Below are 19157 nucleotides of genomic sequence, written 5' to 3' on the forward strand. Positions count from 1 at the left end.
TTCTGTGTATTCTGCCACTTTCTCTGTGACCTGTTTGGCCTGCTAGCCAGCCTCAGCCTCACACTGCAGAGGAACAGTTTAATCCTCCCCACAGCCACTTCAGAAATAAGAAAAACGTTAACCAAGCTTCAGGCACTCAAGACACAGCCAAAGGAAGGTGGCTTGTTTGAGAGAATCCTGGCCACATTCGCACAGCAGCAGGGAAATGAGATGAGATTCCAGGTTAGTTTAGGATAAGTCAGTGTTTGTGATGTCAGGGTTTAACATTGATCATCTTGAGGATTATGCAGGTGTGACGGCCCTGGCCCCATATTGTGTCCTGGCCTGTAATAAACATCTGTTTCCCTGTCTGCAGAGAGTACTCCTGCTGGACAGGGTTACCAATCAGTGAAAGGCAGGTCAGCTGGTGGACAGCTGATTGTGCCCCACCTGGTTCCAGGATCCAGGGCATAAAAGATCTATGCAGGCCTCAGTATTGAGGCCCCCTTCTAGGCACCATTATTCTTTATTATATTTAGTTTGTTCCTTGTTTCACACCATGCAACACTCACCTCACCACTTTCCACTACACTCACATTACACCACTGATTTACTGACTACCACACCTCATCTTATTATTGTTATATAGGCCTCATTTAGTTTACAATAAACATTTTCTTATCATTACTTACTAAGATCGTGTGTGTGTCTCCCGTTTTTGTCATGGTCATGAGCCTGGCCGTGACAAATTGGGGGCTCGTCCGTTTTCGTTTTTCTAGCATTATTTTGATCACCTTTTGGTAAGTAAATATTGCTTTTTTTTCTATTGAATTCTACCCGGTCGTTTGACTTTTTTGCTTAATTGATGGTTAAAACATTGTGGTTCATTACTTGTGGTGCGACTCCCATGGCTTGTTGCCTTGATTGACAGGGGGTGCCTTGTTAAGTTAATAGGCGCGTGTCTCTGTTAGTAGCCTAGGCAGAGATTTTGGTGAATGAACTGCAAACTGGTGTCGTAGTCGATTCCCCACCAGTTCAAAATGATCGCCTGCGGGTGTTTTTTTTTGAAAGCCTTGAGTGGCATATTAAGCATTTTGGAGACACACTTATCGCATTTTTGTATATAATAGCCTATTGTTAATTGATCTGCGCGATCGTTTTGTTTGTAATGGTGCTTAGATAGGGTTTTTTCTATTGGGGCAAGAGGGTGTATACAATTGGCTGTCAGTTGCGCACATGTAGGCTACGGGGCTGCCCTGGTAGGTTTACGGTCTCTCTCCTTTGAGTCTGGCTGAGCGTTTTTCTGTAGTGTTGCGGTACGGCGGCTAGAGCAATTGTCTCGGGGACACATTCTTAGCTGTCAGGTGGGCGACCAGCTTGCTGGGGGTCTAACCGGGCTGACGAGTTAGTGTTTAAAGATCCTCCCGCTAACGCATGAAGACTAGGGTTGAGCTTACTCAGTCAGGTCCTGGGGTAGGCAGTCAGATAGGGGCATGCTCCGTTGCGAGGTTGTCAATTTCCTCTGATGCGCGCTGAGTTGTCAGTGTATACGTCATCTTGGGTCCATAGGCCTACATTGTCTTTACTTAATATTGTGATTTAATTAAATAAAAATGTCTGGAGTAGAGGGGTTTATAGCAGCTCCATCCTATGACTTATTGTACCGTTTTACTAAAGCTCAATTGTTATTGGTTGCAAAACATTATGATGTAGCGGTGGTAGAACAAAAGAAACATGAGCTTAGGGCATGTTTAGAGTCGAAACTGGTCGAGATGGCAATTTTGCCACAGCCTGTCAAGGGTTCATCTTCGCCTGTTGCTAAGCACCCTTTTACATTTGACCAGGAAAAAGAATTGCTCAAACTGAGATTAGACCAGGAATTTGCACTTGAGAAAATGAAATGTGAAATCCAAATGCAAACTGTGGAGTTAGAGAGACATAGGTTGAATTTGATTGAAGACGGTAAAATCAGTAGTGAAGTCTTAAGTAGTGGGGGTTCTTTTGCTTCCAGGGGAGCAAATAGAGGCTTATTTGATATAGCAGGAAACTTGAAACTTTTACCTAAATTTAATGAAAGGGATCCTGACTTGTTTTTTTCGTTGTTTGAGCGCGTCGCTGACACTCGTGGTTGGCCAGATGCTGAACGCACCCTCATGTTACAATGTGTTTTTACAGGTCGAGCACAGTTGGCATATTCGTCCCTGAGCCGTGAGGATTCTCTGATTTATGAGAAAGTGAAGTCTGCAGTGCTTAAATCTTATGAACAGGTTCCGGAGGCCTACAGACAGAAATTTAGGAATTGGAGGAGAAACAAGAGTCAGACACATCTTGAGTTTGCAAGAGAATTAGTTTTGCATTTCAATCGCTGGTGCAAGGCGTCTGATGTAGATGATTTTGATGATTTGTGTGATCTGATTGTACTGGAGCAATTTAAAAATGCTATTCCCCAGAATATAGCCACTTATATTAGTGAAAAGCAGGTGACTACTCCTGCTGAAGCTGCTGCGTTGGCAGATGATTTTACATTGACTCATAGCAGGGGTAAGTTTGGAGAGCCGCGCATGTTTGGTGAGTCTCGCGCTTATGTGCCAGAGTCTGGGTTTCAGAGGAGTACCTTTGGTTTTGATATGCCACCTGCTGGTCAGTCAGTTGCAACTGATTTTGGTCGTAGAGGTCAGAATAGTTCAAGGAGTTATGAGAATCAGAATAGTTCAAGGAGTTATGAGAAAGTGTGCAGTCACTGCCATAAAAAGGGGCATGTTAAATCTGAATGCTATGCTTTAAAGTCTAGAGGTAAGCCTTGGGCTCCAGTGTCTCATGGGGATGGGGCTAAAGGGGCTGGTTGCGCGGCGCCGGTGGTGCAGCGGGTTAAGTCTGCTGCCCAAGCCTGTGATTCGCTGTCCCAGGTGCGCTCTACACATGTTGAGTCTCCACAATCCTCTGACCTTGAATCTTACTTGCCATTCCTTACAGATGGTTTGGTGTCCCTCGTCGGTGGGGATGAGAAGGTCCCAGTAAACATTTTACGGGATACTGGGGCATTTGATTCGTTTATTTTAGCTTCTGCTTTGCCATTTTCTGATGCCTCTGACACAGGTGACTCCATTCCCATTCGTGGTATGGGTTTGGCTGTATTGCATGTTCCTCTGCACAGAATAATTCTTTCATCTGATTTGTTTCAGGGTGAGATGACTGTGGGTGTGCGCCCAGCGTTGCCCTGTGAGGGGGTGACCATGATCATGGGTAATGGCTTGGTTGGTGCACGAGTGTGGGCAGATGTGGCGCCACCTGTGGTGGTTACGTCTGTGCCAGTATTTAAAAGCAAGCCTGATGAAAGTGAACGGGAGTTTCCTGAGGTGTTCACTGCGTGTGCCGTAACTCGTGCCATGAGCCGTGCCACGCCTGACCCTGACAAAATGGTGGATGATGTGGAGCATGTGATATCACTGTCTGATTTTCCCCTGTCTGTCCCTCACAGTGAACTGGTGAGAGAGCAGCGGGCAGATCCAAGTCTGAAAGAGCTGTTTGAGGGAGCTCTCCCTGCTGGGGGGGTGAGGAACAGCGCCCATGCCTATTTCATTCACAATGAGGTATTGGTGAGGAAGTGGGTTCCCCATGGCGTTGAGTTTGTGGGAGACCCCATTTACCAAATTGTTGTGCCCTCCAAGTATCGCAGCTTGGTTCTGCAGGTGTCACATGATGAGGGTGGACACCTAGGAGTTTCTAAGACCTATGATCGCATCCTCCGTTACTTCGTTTGGCCTCGCCTTAAGAGGGATGTGGCAGCCTATGTAAAAACATGTCATACATGTCAGTTGACAGGAAAGCCGAATCAGAGCATTACACCGGCTCCATTGAGTCCGATTCAGGCAACCAGTCAACCGTTTGACCATCTCATTATTGATTGTGTAGGTCCCCTCCCTCCGTCTCGTACTGGGGCTAAGTATTTGCTGACAGTTATGTGCCAGGCTACCAGGTATCCTGCAGCTTATCCCTTACGCAATATCACCACCAAGTCTGTAGTCCGTGCCTTGACTCAGTTCATTTCAATCTTTGGCATACCAAAAATCATCCAGTCTGACCAGGGTTCTAATTTCTCTTCCCATCTGTTCGCTCAGGTCCTGAAACAGCTGCGCGTTAAGCACAACAGGGCGTCAGCCTATCACGCGCAGAGCCAGGGCGCATTGGAGCGATTCCATGCAACTTTGAAATCTTTGTTGCGCGCCTACTGTACTGAGCTGGACGGAGATTGGGAGGAGGGGCTTCCTTGGATGATGTTAGCCGCCAGGGAGGTGAGCCAGGAAAGTACGGGTTTTAGTCCCAATGATCTGGTGTTCGGACACACAGTACGTGGCCCCTTGGCCGTTATCCAAGATGATTGGAAAGAGTCCGAACCACCAAAAAACTTGCTTAGTTACGTACTCGGCTTTAAGCATAGGCTTTATGAAGCCGGTGAGCTGGCAAAAGAAAAACTAGCTAGTGCACAAAAGAAAATGAAACGCCTTTATGACCGCCGAACTGAGCCACGGAAGTTTAGCCCGGGTGATCAGGTTCTGGCACTCTTGCCCATGGTTGATTCCCCCTTTTGTGCTAAATTTACTGGTCCACATACTGTAGTAAAGCAAGTGTCTGATTTTAATTACCTGATTGCTACACCTTTGCGTAGGAAGCCTAATCAGCTCTGCCACATTAATTTATTGAAACCGTATTATGACCGTGTGTCTGATTCTGTGGAGCAGGCGTCAGTTCCTGTTCGTCCGGCGTGTGTAGCCAGTACAGTAGGGGATTCCCCTCAGGTGGTGGCAGAGCCTGAGGAGGATGGCCTATCCAGTCCCGACCAGGAGTTGTTGACTGGAAGATTGAAAAATTCAGAGTCCCTTCGTGATCTTGGGAGCTCGTTGGGGCATTTAACAGAGGTTGAACGTACCCAACTGCTGCATCTTGTTAAGGATTATCCATCCATTTTTGGTGACACTCCCACGCAGACTCCCTTAATCGAACACGATATAGATGTAGGGGATGCTTCACCTATCAGACAGCGTTTTTATAGAGTTAGTCCTGACAAACGTAAACACGTGGACTCCGAGATCAGGTATATGCTTGAGACTGGTATTGCAGTGCCTACCTCGTCCAGCTGGGCGTCCCCGTGTCTCACAGTTCCAAAGCCTGATCACACACTGCGGTTTTGTACAGACTTCCGCAAAGTGAATAGTGTGACAAAGCCAGATTCGTATCCTCTTCCCAGGATGGAAGATTGTATTGACCAAGTAGCCTCCGCTAAGTTTATTAGCAAATTTGACTTGCTCAAAGGATTTTGGCAGGTGCCTTTATCCAAGAGGGCTCGTGAAATATCGGCGTTTATAACCCCCTCTGGTCTTTATGAGTATACTGTCATGCCCTTCGGTCTTAGAAATGCTCCAGCCACATTCCAACGGCTGATGAACATGGTTGTAGGTGGTTTGGAGGGGTGCGCTGTATATCTAGACGACGTCGTCATCTATTCTGACTCGTGGTCCACCCATCTTCAGCGTGTGCGTGCCTTGTTCGACCGCTTGGCTGGTGCGTGCCTCACCGTCAACCTGGCAAAGTGTGAGTTTGCCAGGGCATCGGTGAGGTACCTCGGTCGAGTGGTTGGTCATGGTAAAGTCTCTCTGGTCCAGGCTAAGGTGCAGGCTATAGAGCAGTACCCCAGACCTACCACTAAGAAAGAGCTGCAGCGTTTCTTAGGGCTAGTAGGCTATTATCGCAGCTTCTGTCGCAATTTTTCAACGGTAGTCACTCCACTTACTAACCTCCTGAGAGGTGACGCAATGTATGTTTGGAGTACAGAATGTCAACAGGCCTTTGTTAATGTTAGAGCTCTTCTTTGTGCTGCTCCAGTGTTGGCTGCTCCTCTTATGGATGAACCCTTCAAGTTACAGGTCGATGCCAGTCACGTGGGAGCAGGGGCGGTGCTTCTACAGACCGATGAATTTGGCATTGACAGACCTGTTAGTTTTTTTTCAAAAAAGTTCAACTCTTGTCAGCTCAATTATTCAGTAATTGAAAAGGAAGCCCTTGCCTTGGTCTGGGCTCTCCATCATTTTGATGTGTACATTATGTCCGGTCTCGCTCCATTGGTAGTCTTCACGGATCACAATCCGTTGATCTTTCTCAATTCTTTAAAGTGCCCTAACCAGAGACTGATTCGCTGGTCATTATTTTTACAATCATATACTCTGGACATACGTCACATAAAAGGGAAGGACAATGTAGTGGCAGATGCATTGTCCAGGGCCCCTTGTTAAAATTGTTTTTGTGTTAACTAATTTCCTGTTTTTACCCTTCTACTGTTCCTGCTCCTCTTAATTATGGCTTCATTGGTACCTGTTGCCGAGGTTGGAGTAATGGTGGTTGGTCCTGAATACAGGTGATTATATATTATTTCAGTGTTCCCTTTGGGACCCTGTTTCTATGGGAGGGGGTGTGACGGCCCTGGCCCCATATTGTGTCCTGGCCTGTAATAAACATCTGTTTCCCTGTCTGCAGAGAGTACTCCTGCTGGACAGGGTTACCAATCAGTGAAAGGCAGGTCAGCTGGTGGACAGCTGATTGTGCCCCACCTGGTTCCAGGATCCAGGGCATAAAAGATCTATGCAGGCCTCAGTATTGAGGCCCCCTTCTAGGCACCATTATTCTTTATTATATTTAGTTTGTTCCTTGTTTCACACCATGCAACACTCACCTCACCACTTTCCACTACACTCACATTACACCACTGATTTACTGACTACCACACCTCATCTTATTATTGTTATATAGGCCTCATTTAGTTTACAATAAACATTTTCTTATCATTACTTACTAAGATCGTGTGTGTGTCTCCCGTTTTTGTCATGGTCATGAGCCTGGCCGTGACACAGGGTTGAGAGAGTTTGAGGATGAAATACTGCTATGGTCACAACCAAGATTTTGTGTGTGTGTGTGTGTGTGTGTCTTTTGAAGGGAATGACCCTGAAGGGGAACATGAACGGCCTCACACATCCACAGCTGAAGCGACATGTGGATGCTGCCATTGACATCAGCATGGATGCTATCAAAGCGAGGTATGGGCAACAAACACTAAAGGAGCTCTGTGCTCTCTTTTGTTTTTAAAAGCATCACACCAAGGTAAATCACAAATCGATTGTGTTGACATCGCAATAAATCTTCTTTTTTAGGTTTGGTAGTTTGGTGTCAGATGAGGGCGTCAAGTCTACGCTGGACTCTTTCAAAGTCTTCAACCCTGATGCCTGGCCAAAAGACCAAGCCAGCCTACTCACTTATGGAAATGAGAGCGTTGCAGATCTGGCAAGGCATTTCCATGAGCCTCTGACAGGGTAAGAATGCATTTTAAGACATTGCATTGACAGACGTGAGACACTAGTTGCATATGTGCTAACCCAATTGCTCTCTTCTATCCTTCAGAGCGGGGTGTGATATTCCTGCCCTGCAACAGGAATGGGAAGGGCTGAAAGTACTCGTAAGCGAGAACTTCAGCGACAAAAGCTATGCTGAGCTGTGGGAGGTTCTCCTCACAAAGGACCCCTATAAGAAAGACTACCAAGTAAGGCAAAGTAGATCCAGATAGCCCTACACTTAAACACATTCATGTTTATTGTATGTATGTTGTTTTTGATTTTAATATTCTTATGTTGTCAAGACACATCAGAATTAGAATCAGAATCGCTTTTATTCACCAAAGGACAATGCAAACACGCACAAGGAATGTATCTTGGTGTAACTGGTGCTACAGAAACACTAAGATACATGAAACAAGTTGCGTACAAGACAGACATTGGACACACACATGGTATAAGGACTTAGGTAAGCAATACAAAACGATACAAGATTATCTTACTGGAGTACTAGAAGGTGCAATGTGCGGTAAGTATGACTGTTGTGCATACCATTATCTGTTTTGTTTCTTGGCAAACATGACAAAAGCTGTTTAAACCAGTTCCACTACCAAAATAAACTTCTTATGAAAATTATTTTTGTAGTTGAAAAAATATAGTTTATTTATTTCATTTGGCTATATCCATAACCATGATATCACCACCAGATGCCTTGCATGCACCCGTTGACGTATTCATTTGACTTTTAAACATGGACAGGATCTGCAATGAACATCTGACAGAATCAGTGTTTAGGCTCTTAATGCTGCTATGTTCTGTCTGTCTGCCTGTCTGTCTGTGGCTCAACAACTGTGTCACTCTTTACTCCTTAGTTTGGTGGACCTGCTGTATGCATCAATGATAGGCTGAAGGAATCCATTAATCAGAGAACAATTAAAAATGATATATATATATATATGTACAGTATATGTATGATATGTATATAGTGGGGTGCAAAGATTTGGCCGCCCCTAGTCAAAATGCCTTTTACAATTCATATCTAAGTGAAAAGAAGCAAACCTAATCACTAAATAGTACAAAGTTAAACAATTCATAACATTTTAAAGCAAGTTAGCTAGTTTTAACTTTTTACAGTTTCAAAATAATAAAACAATGAAAAAGGCTTTGGGAACCCTGTCAGCTAGTACTTTGTAACTCCTCCTCGGCAACTATGGCTTAGTTCACACGGCAGGTCTTGATGCTCAATTCCGAATTTCTACACAGATCGGGTTTTTTTTGTTTGGCAAAAACAAATGTTTGGCTTTTCAAATGTGACCTATATTTGACCTACATTGACTCCCCTGTGAACATTCCACGGCCCTGAACAGACCCGCATGCGCAGAAGGACAATAACAATGACGTCAGGACTAGGGATGTCCCGATCCCATTTTTTCACTACCGATACCGATACCTGGGCTTCAGGTATCTGCGATACCGATATCAATCCGATATTTGTATTTATTGTTTTACTCCAGAATAATAACAAATACTTCCCCAGTATAGTCCACAACAACAGTTGGCTATTAAAGACTGCCAGCCTTTATTCAAGCAACAAAAACAGTACTCTGCAGTACTCAGTGACCAACTGGTTTAAAGTTAAAACAATTTAAACTGCAGCATTCAGCATTGTAGAAAAAGTTACTGTCTGATTTCTAGTTTTAGTGCCTTCATGTTTTTATTCTATTTATCTTCTCTTACAAATAGCAAATCAATTATAGGACCCTTTTTAAAAGTGTAGCCTAGTGACGCTGCTGGTGAGACCAGAAACCAGTCGCAGAATCAAAGGGGTGTCAACAATATCTGCTTTTCGTTTTTTTCATAACAGGCAACTTGAAGTACCACTCGATATAATATGTAACAGTTTAACGATCACTAAATACTTATAATCTGTGGGTTGGATTCACTGTTGCCAGAGGCTACCGGTAAGTGATACCTGGCCTGTAAACATACTTTCGTTTTAGAACGAAACGTTAGCCGCTAGCTGTTAGCAGCGTTTTTAGCAGTCACCATTCTTGAGCAAAACATTGATACAAACAAACATTCAAATACTCGTGTCGTCTTGAAGTTTCAGAATATGTAAACAACCGAAAAATTACGTACGCAAATGGTTTATGATTTCACCAGCTAGCATCATGACATTGTCAGACTCATTACACACAGGTAGCTACTAGCCAACTCTCATGCCCGTGACCACTGACTACTACTGTTGTCATCACGTGAGTGACACGCCGGATCGCGAGCCCCAGATCGCTGCCTATTTTTTTTTCTGGTGCGATCTGCGATCCAGCATTCAGGACCAATATCGCAGCGATATGCGATATCAATATCGGATCGGGACATCCCTAGTCAGGACGTCACGCGCAGGGCACTGTTTACAGAAGTAACAATGGATAACATGACGGATAACGTTACAACCAGTTTCATTTTCAAGTTTTTGTGCAGAGGAAGCCGGCAAAGATATGAGCAAATGGTCAAAAGAAGAAGGATGAGGAAAAAGAGAGCCAAATGCTTAGCTATGGCTTTTTGTAGACCACTCGCTTCTATACTTGCGTCTAGAGTGCAGGGTTGCCAGATGGGGCGGGTTACCGCCGAATGGGCTACTGGATTTAGCGGTTATGGGCTGGTTAGGCTGTAAATTGTCAATCCCATCTGGCAACCCTGCTAGAGTGACATAAAAGTCGCATTAAACGCGACTTGACAGTTCAGACGGGGGCGCATTGCTAAATATCAGACATGTATCCGATATAATACCACCTCTGAACGCGACCCAGGTCGGATTTTAAAAATTCAGATTTCATGTGACTTGCGCTGTTCCCACGGTCATGCATAAATCAGACCTGAGTCGCGTGTCTGCAAAAAAAACGGATTTGGGTCACATTTCACTGCCGTGTAAACGAAGCCTATAACAGCTTGTGAAACGCTTGGGGTTTGGGGTTCCCAAACTTTTGCACAGGGCCCTTTTCCTTTTTTATCATTTAAAAACTCTGAAAAATGAAAATAAAAAGAAACCTTGCTTTAGAATTTGCAGAAAGGTGTCATGTTTAACTTTGGAGCATTTACTGGTCAGCTTTGCTTTTTTATATATATATATATATATATATATATACACAATTGTCCCCTGGGAGATGTTACATGCATTAATGCTTACTTGATTATTGTGACTATTTTTGAATATGCTAACGTGAAACTAACCGATAACAAAAGTAGATATCTGGGCAGATGGACCGATCTGCTGAGGCATATAGGTAAACATCACCCTTCTCCTCCTGAAGGTCGTATTTCAGTGTGTTCAAGGCTGAGGAGGGTGAGTGGCCACTCTCAAAGAGCTTCTCCAGTTTCTCCTCCATTTGTTGTTTATTGCCATTACAGATTATACTATTCAATTTTCAAATGCAAACCATCATCGCTGTGTGCACTCCATTAATGAAGAGGGTCCACAGGCTTGGGAAACACAGTGGAGAACTGATGTTCATGGATTCTTCAGGTTTGAAGGACATAAAGCTGATTGATAATGAGGGAAGTGGTCATTTAAAGACTTGCATGGCTAAATAAAGTTTGTTTTTGTTTGTGTCAGGAAACTGTGACCGCATGAATAGCAGGATCTTTCTCCTGCTGACCCATTCGACTGCAGGTGGGCTGCCACTTGGAGTCATCATCACAACCTCTGAGTCACAAAGGACCATCACAGCAGGACTCAAGTTGCTGATGACCATCCTTCCAGAGGATGCTTTTTATGGAAGAGGAGAACTAGGCCCACAGGTCGTCATGACTGACGACTGCAAAGCCCTGCGACAGGCACTACAAAATGCCTTCCCTCAGACCACTCCCCTCCTCTGCGTGTTTCACATGCTGCAGGCCATGTGGAGGTGGCTCTGGGACACTCACCATGGGGTATGTCATCGAAATTCATATAATTTTATTCTAAAAGCTGTTTTCTGGTCCCCTAGCCAGGTAACACACAGAGTCAGGCAGAGTCAGTCAGGCAAATCACACTTCCACGGTATATCAAAGGAAGTTAGGTTACGCCACTCCACCAGGCTTTAGTATCGATCGAGCCGTAGCCTAGGTGGGCTCTAGTGTAACATATGAAGAAGCTTGATACAGTAATATTTTCTTACTTATTTATCTGGCCCCATGGGTAAACAGTTTTTTTGCTGCCCCCTGGAAAATGGTGCTGAAAGGGTGGGGCCTATACACCCCCTCCTTTCCTTTGTGAAGCACATTGTGTTGCCTCTGGGTATGAAATGCGCTATATAAATAACATTTCATTCATTCAATCATTTCCATCACAGGTGCCGAAGGGGGACCGGCAGCGTCTCCTAGAGATCTTTAAACATCTGGTGTACGCCGTGTCACCACAGGACCTGGAGGCCTCCTACCACCAGGCTCTCCAGGACCCGACGGTACTGAAACACCAGCGCTACAGGGACCATCTGGCCTCAGTGTTCACACGACGCATGGACTGGGCTGTCTGTCTCCGCTCAGGCCTTCCGACACGGGGCAACAACACAAATAACTTTGTGGAGAGTGCCATGAGGGTTCTGAAGGACAGGATCTTCTACAGGTAGGGATGCAATGCCATTCACACATACACACTCTCTCTCTCACACACACACACACACAGACACTTTCTCACACACACACAAAGACTCTCTCTCTCACACACACACACACACACACACACACACACACACACACACACACACGCACCATGAATTACAATGCTTATCTTTTCCTTTATTGTATCGTGATTCTCAGAGGTATAATTCTGATACGATTCAGTTCTCAATTCCCTTCCCTACAGGCTGAAGGCCTACAACATCACTCAACTGGTAGACTTCATCTTCACCAGGCTGGAGGCATACTATGTCAGGAGACTACTGGATGCCGCAAATAAGAGTACTGCGAAGCGGGAGTCCAAGTACAAAGACGTTGTGTGTCCTGACAGAATCGTCAAGGTGTGTATTCTTTGTGCATATGTAAGGGCGTACACCCAAAACGGTCACTACCACAGTGCGTTTTGAACCCAGAGGCATTAGCTGAGGGGTTTTGTAACTCACTGAAGGGATCTTTCAATACTGACCAGCTGGGCTTCTTACACGGGCTTGCTGGGCTTCTTACACGGCTACTTACCAACAAAATGTATACATAAAGACAAAATGTTGATCACAAAGTATTTTACGTTTATTTTGTAACGCCTGAGCTTATTTTTTTGTAATATTATCTTCAACGTTCATCTCTTCATATTTTAGGAAGATGAATCCAACTATGCGGTTCCCAGTGAATCTGGAGAAGCTGTGTACCTGGTGAATGTCTCTGTGGGCATGTACACCTGTCCAGTTGGCAACAATGGGGCTCTCTGCAAGCACCAGCATGCGGTAATGCAGGCCTTCAACGTGCAAGGCAGCCACTCCTTTCCAGTGATGTCATCCACTGCAAGGAAGTGCTTTTATGAGATTGCCACAGGTATAGTACTTGGCTTGCTTGTCCATTCGCCTGATATATTATACACACAGTCTCTCAAAAATGAACAGTATTGCTTACTTCATGACTCTGTGTACCTCTTGTCTGTCAAAAAGGAAAGCTCAACGTACCAGACAACTGGTTTAAGGGTTTGGAGTTTGAGAGGGAGGAAGACTTTGAGGAAACTCAACTGAATGCAAGTGAGTATTTTTCAGCAAATAAAATAAAATTAAAATCAAATTTTATTTGTATAGCGCATTTCTTACAAGATGCAACTCAATGCGCTTCACACAATGAAAATGTTCAGTCAATCAGTCAATCAATCAATCAATACTGACAGAGCCGCGAGCAGGCAAAAGTAAAAACCTGTATACTATGTAGCCAGGAAAAATTCCCTTGCAGCCCTCTACCAATAGAGCGACTACTAGCCAGTTTGCCTACCAGTACCCAGCGGTCCCCAAGGGGAGGCCAAGGACCACCGGCACAAAGCAAGCAAGCAAGGGCAAAAACCTGTACACCATGTATCCAGGAAAAATTCCTTGCATATTATCGGCGTACACACTGTCCATAAATGTAGTGTTATATTTGCATCGTTCTGCATCCAGCATGGTCACAGGTCCTGCCAAAAGAGAATCTTAAGCACAGTTATGATGCAACAACACAATAAAGACAATAAAGATGACAGCAATACAACCTGATGGTGGTCCTGGTACACCCTTGTACCGGTTCCAGTACTGCTCTAGGTGCTATTTGGAGCTGACAGTGCCTCATCAGCACCCGGGTCCATTTTCCTGTCAACACAAATCTCAAAACACGAGTATGGTGTAATGGCCTAGTGATCCTAGTTCTATAATGTCCAATGTCTCCCTTAGTATCAAAAGGCGACATTGAATAAGTAGGTTTTGAGGTCACGCTTAAACATTTCCTGAGTTTTAGACAACCTCAGGCCCTCAGGTAGGGTGTTCCACAATCTAGGAGCATATATGCTAAAAGCTGATCCTCCAAATCTCTTTGTCCTAGCCTCTGGCACTATTAAAAGTTCCGTGCCACTAGACCGTAGGGGTCTTGCTGGTGTGTATCTTATGAGCATGTCCACCATGTAATTGGGTGCATCACAGTGAAGTGATTTATAAACTAGTAAAAGGATACTAGCAGGACATTATCACATTCAAGGCCACCTCAGGCCAGCTGATTAAACTGAACAGTGGGCCCACTTACAGTATGATATACTTACGTCATACATATGTGTACCTATTGCAGGGCTTGACGCTTACCTTTTCCCCAGGTAGCACTGTGCTACCATGTTGAAAAATTTAGTAGCACACCAAGAATTTCAGTAGCACAATGAAAATTGCGCAATTTTCGTCAACAACGACAACAAATTATCATAATCATAACATATCAAAATGATCATAACCGGCTCTTGGCCGTAATAAAAATGGAGACTCACACAATGTAAAGGGGAAGTAAGAATCTTAATTTCAGTTGGCCCACGGTTCGGTATGAACCTCGGTTTTTGGGTCACGGTTCACGGTTCGTTTTTTTTGTTTGTTTCAAATGCTACTATTTATTTACAAACTGTTACTTTATTTTGCTTATACTTATGGAACTTTAACATTTAGACACATTCCAGAATATGACTGGTAAATTGTATAATATAAATATATATAAACAAAACACTTTCAAATGTAAAAAAATTACAGAAACACTTTCAAATGTGACGTGTTGTGGATTGGAACTACGGATCATAAACTTTCAAATGATGTGTCATACATTGAAATCCGAAAAAAGATGAAGTTAGAGTCATTTGAATGTTAGACATCAGGCACATATAGGGTTAACCTCTTTGTAATGAAACCGGAAGCAACCGCTGCTAGCAGCTAGCGGCTAACAAAACACAGCGCTACGAACTATGAGAGCTGTATCCCATATACCCATTATGCGCATTTTAAGCATATAGGACTCGCGTGAAGCATTTCTGCGACACGCGTTTCTGTTCACTGTTTTCATTCCCTCATCGCTTATACACATAGGTTTGACTGCGCATGACAGTAGTTCAGCAGTTAGTCGCACTGGTGCGATTGAATGTATTTCCAAGTCGCACAGAAATATATTCACTCGCAAATGCGACCAAAACAGTCGCACTGTCGAGCCCTGCCTATTGGAAAAATGCATAAAACACCATGCTTGCATTAACATACTGATATTAACACTGTGTATTCTTGCGAAATAGGCACCCGAGAGCAAACTGGCCCCGCACCTGGAGAAGCCCCCGCACCTGGAGAAGCCCCCGCACCTGGAGAAGCGTCAGCCAATCAGCATCTCGGAGATCGCCTCAAAATGATGTTTGACGGACTGATGGACAAGCTGAGACGGGATGACACGTTCCAAGCCCCCATCCAATCGCTCGTCTCTTCTTACGAAAAGACCACTACAGACAGTGGGCTGATCTCAGCGCTGTCCACTTTCGGTAAGACAAGGGGTGCTGCAGCCAAGCGTATCAAAATGAGACCAAGAAAAGGCTTGCAAACAAGCACGCAGATTGGAGTCCAGCCTACAGCTGTGGCTCGTCGGAAGACACCAGACACCAGACGGGCACTGATCACCGGGCGGCCTCCTAAAAGAGTCCGGAGGGAGCATGACTATGGGAAAGTGAAAGAGGGGAGCGGTGCACTGCCCAAAAGATCTGCACCACACTCCCTCTCTCAGTGTGTGTCTGATGGTGTGTCCCTGGGTGGCCAACACAGCAGAAAATGAACACACTCCCCTGAAGTTGCGTCAACACACACTGTAGCTGTCCTGTTGGTTTTTTGTTTAAATGTGTATGCTCCGCTACTCATTCATTATAAATGAATATAAATCACAATTCAGATCGTAATCTCACCTATGCCCGCTCACTGCCATGATCTCCCTCACCTCGATTCCCGCATCGGACAGTTTCTGTATGTCTACTTAACATCGGACAGTTTCTGTATGTCTAATTAACGGTCATTTAATAGAACACCTGTGTGGCGGAGCGATACACATAGTTAAAGGTCCAAGTGCTGTTATACTGTATATCGGAATGCCTCTTGTCCTAGGAGGGAATTGTTCACAGAGGGTGGAATTCTACATCTGCGTGTGCCGTGTTAGGATTCCACCCATAATTGTTCTTCCAGAGCCTACATCCCACTGTCCACACTTGGCGTGCTGTTATTAAGTGGGCACGGCCAGCTCGCTTCGTACTCGGTAGTGTGCGAGTGTTGGACATTGGGACGTAGACTCTATAGCCTTTCATAAAGGGGTGTGCATTACTGAAATGTGTTGATGTGGAAAGCTTCGACTGGCTGGCCTAGAGGTTGTTCCTAAGTACTGGTCTGGTTTCGGCGAACTTTACCTTTAACCCCCCAACCCAATACTAACCTAAACCTGTAGGAGGTCACAATGCAACGCAACCTTAAATCCGTTCTTGGAACAACTTGGACCTATTCAGTGGGGACGCCAAACAAAGTTAAGTTCAGATAGAAATGTGCTGTCTGGAACAGACACTGTGCTCTGTCGGTCGTGCAGAATAGGGAAGCGTGTTCTCTCCGTACACTACAGTTCTATCGCTCCACTGAATAGGCAGGGTTCGAGTGTGTGTGTGTGTGTGTGTGTGTGTGGGGGGGGGGGTTAGATGCCCCCATAACAGATCAGGGCCCTGCCACTAGAATTTAAGTATCAATGAGGGTCCCCCTCGAAAAAGTCAGAATCAACCAAGTTGTGTGTGTGTGTGTGTGTGTGTGTGGGGGGGGGGGGGTGAGTTAGTTGAACCCTGTGAATAGGCCCCTGTTATTGTCACAGCTCCGCCCCCGGCTCATCAGCCATCTATCAGTGGCGCCAGGTGTAGCCGATTAAGACCGCGACTGGTTCCTACTTAAGCCCTGCTCCTGCTTCCAGATCGTAGCCACTTAATGGTTGGTTCATACGTTCGTTCCCTCAACTCTAGACGTTACCCTAGCCTAACCCTATTCTCCCTGTTCCCCGTTTAAGGATTCCCTGCCTGCCGACCTCCTGCCTGTCTGACTACCTGCCTGACCCCCTGCCTGTCTGAGTACCTGCCTACCTGCCTGACCCCCTGCCTGTTTGAGTACCTGCCTACCTGCCTGACCCCCCGCCTGTCTGAGTACCTGCTTACCTGCCTGACCCCCTGTCTGTCTGAGTACCTGCCTACCTGCCTGACCCCCTGCCTGTCTGAGTACCTGCCTACCTGCCTGACCCCCTGCCTGTCTGACTACCTGCCTACCTGCCTGACCCCCTGCCTGTCTGAGTACCTGCCTACCTGCCTGACCCCCTGCCTGTCTGACTACCTGCCTACCTGCCTGACCCCCCGCCTGTCTGAGTACCTGCCTACCTGCCTGACCCCCTGCCTGTCTGAGTACCTGCCTACCTGCCAGACCCCCTGCCTGTCTGAGTACCTGCCTACCTGCCTGACCCCCCGCCTGTCTGATTACCTGCCTACCTGCCAGACCCCCTGCCTGTCTGACTACCTGCCTACCTGCCTGACCCCCTGCCTGTCTGAGTACCTGCCTACCTGCCTGACCCCCTGCCTGTCTGAGTACCTGCCTGACCCCTGCCTGTCTGAGTACCTGCCTACCTGCTTAACCCCCCTGCCTGTCTGAGTACCTGCCTACCTGCCTGACCCCCCGCCTGTCTGAGTACCTGCCTGACCTCCTACCCGCACTACCTACCTCCAGCCTGATTCCCCTAACACCCCAACCCTATAATAAATCACTGTTATTATTATTACTACCTGTTCTCCGTTGTCTGCTTCTGGGTTCCGCCCTCTGGTCGTGACAGTTATACACACATTCATCTGCTTCTTCTCCTCCTCCTGGTGTTCCATCTCTCTAGAGCCAACACTATTATACTGTTTCCTGATACCTATATAAATATTTGTTTAAAAAAAGAAGTAATAAATGGCTAAACTATATACTTAACATTTAGGTGTTGGTATGATACATGTGGTTCACATTGTAAAAGGAATAAAAGAAACAATTGAATTGCAATCGATGTATTATGTTTAATTAAAGACAAAAACAGACTTTTACATTTGGGTGTTCTTTTTCTACGTGGTTCACATTGTAAAAGGAATAAAAGAAACAATTGAATTGCAATCGATGTATTATGTTTAATTAAAGACAAAAACAGACTTTTACATTTGAGTGTTCTTTTTCTACGTTGTGTGTGTGTGTGTGTGTGTGTGTGTGTGTGTGTGTGTGTGTGTGTGTGTGTGTACACATCCAATAATGCTTTGTCATGAAGAGTCCGGAGGGAGCAGAACGTGGAGACGCAGCTGAACGTGGAGATGTTGGCCAGTAGCTGAAGATCAGCTTGAATAATCTAAGAGAGTTCAAGTTGAAACAACTCCTAAAGTTCTGAAATGTTCCTGAAATGTACTGCTCCTTTGATACTGTATTTCCCCTGTGTGGTTGCTTATGCAGTAATATGGTTTGTGGGTGGTTAATATCAGAATAAAACGTGCAGACTGCAGAATGAGTGTTTCTGGTTTATTTTATGAAGCTGTGTATTTTTACACTGTGTTGCCCAGTCAATAAACATGTTTCCTTATTACTTCTAACTTCTCTGGGCGTGCATTTCAACCCTTTCACACGCCGCATGCTAGCGTTTACGTTAGCCGTTTACGTTAGCCCAGTTTATAGCAAGGAGTCTGGCTTTAGATGGTAGACTCGCCAGCCAATGAGGGGGCAATGAGGGAGTGCTTCGCCAACCAATGAGGGAGTGCTTCGCCAACCAATCAGGTAGCGGTAAACTGTTGGAACACACAGTGCACAGCTGATTAATCAATTAAACCAATAGAGTGAGACAGGATGTTCATCCCAGTTGCCTTTCAGGAAGTAGGGAGATCGTGCACCTCGTGTCTTCAGATTACAGCCTGCTGAAGAAGCAACATCATCTCTGCTGTTGTATTCCGTCCTTCTGTATAAAACAGGTATGTAAGGTTACCAAGCATGAAACCTTTTTAGGAACCATATGTGTATACATTATATAAATTGTAGTTGATACAGTTATAGGTATTAATATCCAGTAAAATGTGTATTCTGTCGAACTTTACAAGTTCGTTAGCATTGAAGCGTCATGTCACCCACGGCATGCTTGATGTGCATTGAGAGAGAGAATGGTGAATCCAGCAGTGGAGGAAGATTGATTGAGATTATTTATTAAGGTAAGCCCCTTGAGAAGAATCTTGGTTAAAGGCCTGTGAAATATGTAGGGGGTCAGAAATGATATCATCGTTAATTTTTATTTGAGATATGAGGC

This window comes from Nansenia antarctica (genome assembly GCF_963989245.1).
Source record: "Nansenia antarctica genome assembly, chromosome: 8".
Taxonomy (NCBI): Eukaryota; Metazoa; Chordata; class Actinopteri; order Argentiniformes; family Microstomatidae; genus Nansenia; species Nansenia antarctica.